The sequence below is a fragment of the Piliocolobus tephrosceles genome, chromosome 9, assembly GCF_002776525.5.
Source record: "Piliocolobus tephrosceles isolate RC106 chromosome 9, ASM277652v3, whole genome shotgun sequence".
Classification (NCBI taxonomy): Eukaryota; Metazoa; Chordata; class Mammalia; order Primates; family Cercopithecidae; genus Piliocolobus; species Piliocolobus tephrosceles.
In genome coordinates this window covers 23,652,381-23,661,722 of record NC_045442.1, presented here as the reverse complement: position 1 = coordinate 23,661,722, position 9,342 = coordinate 23,652,381, and the positions used below count along the sequence as shown (strand labels likewise).

Genomic DNA, 9,342 nt, shown 5'->3' with positions numbered 1-9,342 from the left:
GTGTCAAGCAAGTCTATCGGCACCATTTTTCCAACAGCATGTACTCACTTTGTGTTTCTGTGTCAGCATTTTTTAGCAATAAAATATTTTTAAATTAAGATATGTACATTTTTATACATCATACTATTGTACATTTAACAGACTACAGTATAGTGTAAACATAACTTTTATATGCACTGGGAAAACAAAAAATTCATGTGACTAGCTTTATTGTAACATTCACTTTATTGTGGTGATCTGGAGCCGAACCTGCAATATATTCAGGGTATGCCTGTACTTGTAACCAAAACATCCTCAGTGATAGAACTAGTAGTAGATCCTCAATAACTATTTGTTGAATTGAACCAACTTGCAAAAACGCATTAATTATACATTGTCCTTCAAGTGATCCAACACCTTGGTCCCATTAAACTACACACATCTCATTAAGAAGCACTTCAGTGGCAGAGACTTATTTATTTATTTATTATTTTAGAGGTTTACAGTAATAGTAGGCCTCACGGGGTATCTCAGATCACACTATGGAGGCAGCTAGACATGCTGCCTACACGTGAGCCCAATTCTCTCTCCATTTCAATTTCCTTGTCTCTAAATCCAGGTGATAAAACCTGCACTTCCTTCTACCACCCCAGGGTCAAGAAAAAGTTAGGAAACCAAACGTATTACATTTTATAAGGTTTGTTTTCCACTGCAAGAAATGTGGATGCTATCTATATAAAGTGGGACTCCTCACATTTGGAGGGGCAATTTCTCTCCCGGGAAACTTGTGAGAAGAGCTCCTAGGTTGGCTTCTTACACTGATGAAACCTCTAATGAGGTGTCAAAACCACAAACAAAACTGTAACTCATTATGGCCAAAACAAACTTATTAAATGCTGATAAAATCGTTCAGATGAGCAGGTTGAATTGGATCAGAGGTTTTTGACCATATTGTGCTAACACACTGGTGACTCGCAGCCCCATGCGCCACATGTGTTACAAGTACTTGCTGACTAATAATTTGCCAAGTTTTTTATCTGCTGTAGTGAACATCTGTTGGTTTTGCCCACTCTGCTTCCATTCTCCCGTTTTCTAGTAATGCCCCTCAGTCTTCCTTTGGGGAATACCCCCATAGCCCCTCTTAGTTCATGTGGGTTCAAATGAGGCTGATGCCACCTCCATCCCCACTTCCGTCCTGGAGAGAAAGGAAGAGAGAGAGGATGGATGTAGTCCCAGGCAGTCTGCATATCCCACTGCCCTAGAAACAGTGGCTGATTGAAGGACAGGGACAGTGACTCCAAGTCAGTCCAGTGAGTCTTAATCCTAGAACTTAACACTGAAACTACTGGGAGAAGAAAGCTGTCTTTTCACAGGGGTGCTAAGCTTTGAGGATACAAACCGAAGCCTGCCAACAGCCATTTATCACTCATGAAAACACTCTGTCCGACAGTGTCGATACAAAGAAAAGCAGAACCTAGAGATGAATAAATAGTCTAAGTTCTGACCAAACCATTTGATCCCCCGGATCTAGCCAGGACTAAAGCATCTATTGCTGGATATTCTTTTATTTCACAAGTCAATAAATACCAACTCTTGCTTAAGTCGGTTTGGGTCAGGGTTTTGTTCCATGCAAGAATCCTGAGTTTGCATTTTTGAAAAATAAATTAGAGTGAAATCAAGGTTACTTTTATAATAACCTCTTTCACTAGCATTCTGGTATGCTTTCTTGAGTGAGTGAGAGAGAGTGGGGTGGAGAAGGGGCCAATGCCAGCAATGGCATTTTGCTTACAGTTTAGGTGCCTCTTAAAGTGAGAGACCAAAAATCTGAGCCACCAAAGTAATGTGTTCTGCTCCTGCCCACGCTTCATCTGTGCATCTTCACAAGATAAAATACTGAAACCTCTTTACTATTATTTCTGAAGTTCCTTCCAGCTCTATGACTTCCAGAGTGTTTAAATGACTTTTATCATCACAGTGCGTTTCTGTCTATGGCTTTTTGTATTTCTTTAAGCATTCGCCGCCCAACCCACAGCAGCATTTGCACTTACACAACCCTAAGCAGTCAACAGCCCTTATAATACCACTTCACAGATGGAGAAACTGAACCTGAGAATGGTGAAGTGACTTGCTCGGCCACAGAGCATGGGAAACTCAAGTTTGCCTCCTAACCAGCTCTCTTTCTTCCTCCTGCAAGGGCAAAATGAGATCATAAATAGGAAAGCACTTGGAAAAGAAAGAATCTCTATTGATGCCAGATGTATTATTATAAAGCCAAACCGAAGTATAGGGTGACCTTGTTATCACCCCCAGAGGTGGAGATGCTTACAGATCTGGCCGGCTGAATCTCCAGGTACCCTGGGGAGAGTATCTAGGGCTTTCTCCAGCAGGGTTAAATTTTGCATGTTCCTGACATCACTTTCTCCAGAGGGGACCCATCAGAAAGAAAAGAGTGACATCCCCTAATTCCTTAAAAACATCATCCCCTCAGTTTTGCACAACTCAGGCCAATCCACACGTCAAAGGGTAATAGTGTTGATGTCAGGATTCAAAATTTATAGACAGTGTGGACATATGTGATGGTTTGTTTGGGGAAATGGATTTGTCATGTGCAGGATATATGGCACCAGATAAAACATCCTGACAGTACTACACGATTGGGGAGGAGAGGGTGCGCAAGGATATTATTTTGAAAGTACACTGTTATGACATTTAAAACATTCCAGACTGAATGCTGAGAAGATCCAGAGGTTAATGTGATGCTGGGACATGCAGCTGTGCAGGACCATAAAGAATCATCCATTTTGTATCACAAAGTAAATTTTTCATCTTCTTCTCCCTCAAATCATGGAATTGGGGGCAGTGGCATTTTAAGCAAATTTGATGTAAGTACATTTAAAAGAGACTAATACACAAGTAATAATAAAGGTTCATTGTTTTGAAATTTTGAAAATAATCCAAACCGGGAGTGGTGGCTCACGCCTGTAATGCCAGCACTTTGGGAGGCCGAGACGGGCGGATCACGAGGTCAGGAGATTGAGACCATCCTGGCTAACAGGGTGAAACCCCTCTCTACTAAAAATACAAAAAAAAAAAAAAAAAAAAATTAAATGGGCGAGGTGGTGGGCACCTGTAGTTCTAGCTACTGGGAGGCTGAGGCAGGAGAATGGCGTAAACCCGGGAGGCGGAGCTTGCAATGAGCTGAGATAGTGCCACTGCACTCTAGCCTGGGTGACAGAGCGAGACTCTGTCTCAAAAAAGGGAAAAAAAGAAAAAAGAAAAGAAAAGAATCCAATCCAAATAATCTAAAAATGAAAATTTGTCCAAAATCGCAAGATTTTTGACCTGCAATCCCAGCGAACTATAAACTCTGTTTCTTCTCTTGCCAGCTGGCCAACATAAATGGTTGCCCTCCTTTGCCAAGAGGAATCTTATATCATGAGATTTGTTTGTTTGTTTGTTTTCTACTCATCTGAGGTCTCATAAAGTGCAACCCTAACAAAATGCAGCTTCCTTATACTTAGATGCAGTAAAGTTTTTCACAGGGCTTATTATATATAGGCTTTCACACGTCTGCTATTTTAAACCTCACAATAGCGTAGATAATGCCATCCTCATTTCACAGAGGAGAAAATGGAGGCTTAAAGGATTTGAGTAGCTTGCCCATGGTTATGTAGCGAGGAAGTTGCAGAGCCAGAACTCACATTCAGAGCTTCTGTCTCCTCTCCACCACAACCACTCAAGCCAAAAGAGATGAATTTGACTGCATTTGTGCATGTAGTCATTGTTCTCCAGGCATGTGTCAGACACTGTGCTAGGCACTAGGTCAGTGAGGACAGGAAGATTCCAGAACCAAGATTTCATAGGGGCAGGCAGTGCTACAAGGCCTAGGGTCGGAAGTTCCAGGTCAGTTCCCGCAGGTATCAGTATCTGGAGATTTGCATGGCAGTGAGAGAAGGACAGAGGTGGGGTGGGCCCCTTCACCTGGATAGTGTGTTGAACAGCACAAACACAGCTAAGAGTGCTTCCCTTCTAGGTCAGGTTAACTTCACACCAGAAATTATGGAGATTCATTTTAAGGATAGAAATAGAAATGAGAAAGGTCAGTCAAGTTGGTAGGACTCTTGTGTGAACCAAGCTAAACCACCGGACTGCACAGAAAGAAAAAGAACCATGGCCCAGCCTAGGGAGTTTGGGAGTCTTAGGGAGTTTTGTTCTTGGTTTGGAGTCTGGAAGCTGGGAGTCTAATCAGCAGGTTATCTCATGGACTTTCAGATCTGGTGCTCACTGATCCCTGGCATCCTACCATTACCATGCTTCCGCTGTTTCCTTTCTCTCTCCTTCTACTTCAGCTGCTCCTGTTGCAACTGACCAAGTCCTTTCCACCCTTCTTCCCTCCCCATAGAGCTGCTTGTTCAGCACTTCTACGACTTTATGAATTCTATTTACTGTTTTTTTTCTCTCTATGTGTCTTTTGGCTTTTGTTCTTCCTACCAGCTGATTCTCTCACTCTCTCTTACTAATTATTCTCTTACTTTCTTACTCCTGAGGGAGAACCATTCACTTAAACACTATTTCCCTTTGGTGCAAAGGTCTTGCACCAGGCTACTTTTTAGACTGTGGGCCAACCTATGCACTAGCTGACCTTGGGTCAAGTACTCACTCCTGATCCAATTAGCTACGATGTTGGGGATGGGGTAGGGGTGGGGTCCTATGGGACACAGCGTGATCACCTACCTGTGCATAAAGAGCTTAAGGCCATTTCCTCAGCAAGGAACTGTAAGTGTAGGGTTGCGAGATAAATGCCGTCTATGGGACGTGCTTCTATTAGGAAATTATTCACTGTTTATCTGAAATTCAGATTTAATTGTGTATCCTGTTTTTTATCTGGCAACCAGGATACACAATTAAATCTGAATTTCAGATAAACAGTAAATAATTTCCTAACAGAAGTATGTCCCATAGATGGCATGGGACATGCAAATATTATTTATTGCTAAGCTGAAATGTAAATTTGTTGCTAAGCTGAAATGTAAATTTAACAAGGTGTCCTGTATTCTGTTTTTTTTTTTTGAAACGGAGTCTCGCTCTGTCGCCCAGGCTGGAGTACAGTGGTCTCATCTCAGCTCACTGCAAGCTCCACCTCCCGGGTTTATGCCATTCTCCTGCCACATCCTCCCGCGCAGCTGGGACTACAGGCGCCCGCCACCTCGCCCGGCTAGTTTTTTTTATGTATTTTTTAGTAGAGACGGGGTTTCACCGTGTTAGCCAGGATGGTCTCGATCTCCTGACCTCGTGATCCACCCGCCTCGGCCTCCCAAAGTGCTGGGATTACAGGCTTGAGGCACCGCGCCCGGCCTATATTCTTATTTGTTAAATCCAGCAATCCTACATAAGGGGAATTATTAGAAGAACTTGTAGATGTCCCTCGAAGGCTTGGCCAGTTCAAAAGAGAAAGGAGGTAGGAAAGCTAAGGCCATGGATGCAGAGACGGACGTCCAAACTAGTCGCCAAAATCAAGGGACAGGAAGCAGGTATAGGAAGCCAGAGATGATAAACCCAGAGATCCAGAGAAGGAATCCATGGGTGGGAGAAGTAGGTGGAAGGTGGTCCTGTGCACATGCCTGATGCAGAAAACTGTTGTTCCCAGCTAGCTTGTAGGCGATCTCCATGGGCAACATGTGGGAGCAAGTCCTGGAAGACAGGCAGGCAGCAGGATTCTACTCACGGGTTCATCCAGACAAGGGACATAACCTGTGCCTATCAATTGGAAGAGGGAGATGCTAACGACATTGTCCAGTCTCCAGGACAACTTGGCTTACAAAACCATAGCACAGAGAATACAGAGCAGAAAATTTAAGCAAAACTCAATTGTTTCAATTAGGCAAAGGTAGCCACAGGCTGTAGTTCAGGAAGCAAGCAAGTCTCTGGGACATACCCCATGTCACTGGGATACTGGGCTCAAATGAGCACAACTAAATTGAGGTCCTACTTCTGCAGGCTGGAGACTCCAACCAACCATCTGCCAAGATAAGGGTGGGCTCAGGAACCAAAGAAGGGTTTGATTTCCTAGCAAGGAAATAAGGCAAGATCACAGGAGTAGTGAGGGAGACAAGGCCTAGAAAGATCCTCTCAGATAAATGTCCCTAGGGCGCCTGCACCAAACCTGTGGGCAGGCAGAGACGAGTGAAATGGTTTGGGCTTTGGTTTGGTTTTTGATCATGTTGCACCACAATCCACACTTTATATACTAGTTTAACTTTACTAGGTGGGTTGCATGCTAATATTTCCTAATCTCTAATCTCTTTTATTTCATTTCTATGTTGTTTAGAAATATGATTCACTACATTGATTTCATAGCCCATTAATGGGTCATACCTCATAGCTTGAAAAACATCAGCTTAGATTATATTCGACATACCTTTGGACTATTCATTTTTCTTATCATTGGCCCTTAGTAATGCCATGTTTTGAGATGTCTGCACTTCTCATACAACCCCTTCTCTGAGAACAGTTTCCCACTTCCCCCAGATGGGCTCCCCAAAGGCATTGAGGCTCTGGACCTCTGTGCCTACAACATGATGTTTCTAATCTGAGCATATCTGATTGGAGAAGAGTGGACAGCTGGCCCAAAATGGACCACCAAATGTTTTCTTCCAGAAATCTGGAATTCGGCCATTGAGTTTAATAGTTAGTTGGATGGTGGGTGGTCCTTGAGACAGGACTATACAAGATACGGTTGTACAGGTTGTGGACCACACAACTCTAGAAATTACCAATGACATAGACTATAGGTAAAAGGTGCTCCCTATGGAGGCTTAGTGTACAACCTGTACGACTGTACATAACAACCCTGCTGGAGTTGAAAGTTAATTTAGTTCCAGGGCTAAAATGACTGAATTCTATCAAGTACATATGAAACAAGGTTTAAAAAAAAAAAAAGCTTTTATGATATTACCAGCTGGAACCTAAATTTATTTTAGGGAAAGAATTGTCTTTGTATGGGAAAGTAACATGATAAGCTGCTCAGGAAATCCTTCAATAACAAACATAAGTTGGTACCAAGACATCAGAGAAGGACAAAAGACACTCCTCTGGACATAAAGAAGAAATCTTCTCGGTTTTTCTCCTAAAACGTAGAGAAAGAGTTGAGCAAACCTATATTAGGAGGAAGCTGGCAGACCTGCCAGGAATGCCAACCTATCAGCAGTAGTGAAACCTCACTAGGATAATTTAAGTGTCAATAAAAATGCAAAGAAAATTGACAAATTTTTTTTTTTTTTTTTGAGACGGAGTCTCGCTCTGTCCCCCAGGCTGGAGTGAGTGGTGCGATCTCAGCTCACTGCAAGCTCCGCCTCCCGGGTTCCCGCCATTCTCCTGCCTCAGCCTCCGGAGCAGCTGGGACTACAGGCGCCCGCCACCTTGCCCAGCTAGTTTTTTGTCTTTTTAGTAAAGACGGAGTTTCACCGTGTTAGCCAGGATGGTCTCGATCTCCTGACCTCGTGATCCGCCTGTCTCGGCCTCCCAAAGTGCTGGGATTACAGGCTTGAGCTACCGTGTCTGGCCAGAAAATTGACAAATTTAGGCTAACAAAACTCAGAAAGAGAAAGATACATTTTTAATGAACACTTTGATAAGCCACATGGGGTTGGGGTGAGTCTCCAGGGACATGATTGTATAAAAACAGACAGTTGTCTTTTTAGAAATAATAATAATAATAATAATAACACTTCTAAAAAGGATGGGTTGAGCAAAATCCATTTATTCTATTTTATTCTATACATTTCTTCTATTTTAGTAAGTTGTGCATATTGGGGCCAGAGCTGAATTGCTCAGGATGACAAAGTAGAGGCTGAGTGTGGTCCTCCTACTTTGCTTTGTACCCCAGGCATGATTCTGCCTCCCCTCCAAGTAGCGATTTGAAAAATCATCCAATTGTTAGATTTCCCATCTACCAACTTGTTAGTCTTTCCAGAGCATCCAAGGGCTTTTGTCTGGCTCTTGGTACAAGTAAAGGGAAAAAAGACAAATAGAGGGAGAGAGAAGAATGAAAACATAGAGACAAGTTGGGGCCAGGTGAAGTGAAGGGCCAGGGATAATCACCCACCAGTGGTGGGTGACTTAAGGGTGGTGACATGTCTGTTTCATTTGAGGTTTGCACCCCTGTGAGTGTAAGCCCTTCTTCTACTTATTCGTCACCAATTTCTCACTACAACCCCTTACACTCATAAATAATTTGTGTGAGTGAGAAGTATATATGTATGTGTGTGTAACTCAAAAAAAAAAAAAAAAAAAGGATAAAGGGTGGAACAGAACAGAGACCAGCCAGGTATGGTGGCTTACACCTGTAATCCCAGCATTTTGAGAGGCCAAGGCAGGAGGATTGCTTGAGCCCAGGAGTTCCAGGCTGCAGTGAGCTATAATTGTGCCACTGCACTCCAGCCCAGGCAATAAAGAATGACTCTGTCTCTAAAAAAAGAATGAAAAAAAAAAAAAGGGAGAGAGCGAGAGAGACCAGTTGAGCTAAAGACTTCAAAAGGGAAAGGAATCTTTAAAAACAGAAAACAGAAGCTCCACTGGGAATTCAGAAATATCTTGGGAAAGCTTTAGATACCCATATGATAAGGCGATCTTTCCAATTTCACCTAGACCTTAGGGGAAAGGGAAGCTCCAGCTAACAACTGAGTTACATGCAGAATTGCAACCAAAGCCAGTCTGCAGAGAGAGAATGTGTTAAGCACACACAGAGAAAAAGAGATCATGTTGCTTCTTATATAATAAACTAAGCTGTGGTAATGAGCATACAAAATCTTGTAATTGCTCAAAAACAATAGGAGTTTATTTTTCACTCACCCAGTATCCAACTGAAGACAGCTCTCCCAGTTGAAGACAGCTCCCCTCCATGAGATGATTCAGAAACCCAGGCTCCTTCCGACTCCTGGCTGCACTGTTCCTTAGGGTCTTGGGCCTCATCCCTGTCTGTATTCAGCCAGCAGGAAGGAAATGAGAGCAAGGAGAGGGCACACTGGCTTCTTGGTCTGGAAACGACCCACACCACTTCCACTCATATTCTGTTGGCTAGAACTCAATCATGTAGCCACACCTAACTGCTTGTACAGCCAGGAACGTGTGGTGTAGCTGTGTTCAGGATGAAAAGAAAATGGATTTTTAGTAAACAGTTATCAGTCTATCACAGTCCACCCTCCTGTAGGCCAACTGTCCATTTGCATCCTTCTTCCCTCATGGAGACTACACCCATGCCCTCCTCAAGAAAGAAAACTCAAAGTCCCATTCAGTCACTACATCCACCTCAAAGTCCAGGATGATTGAGGACACAATGTCTCCTTAATCAGGTCTATATGCAGT

The 9,342-nt window shown here is 43.1% G+C and overlaps 1 long non-coding RNA gene across 1 annotated transcript; it reads right to left on the bottom strand.

The window, feature by feature from the left end:
• Positions 1 to 438: 438 nt before the first annotated feature.
• Positions 439 to 8,964, bottom strand: LOC111538710. Its single transcript, XR_002730435.1, has 4 exons — positions 8,830 to 8,964; positions 3,107 to 3,227; positions 2,086 to 2,166; positions 439 to 1,174 (listed from the first exon to the last, which is right to left on the bottom strand). It is a non-coding gene; the product is annotated as an uncharacterized LOC111538710 (long non-coding RNA).
• Between the last annotated feature and the right edge of the window lie 378 nt (positions 8,965 to 9,342).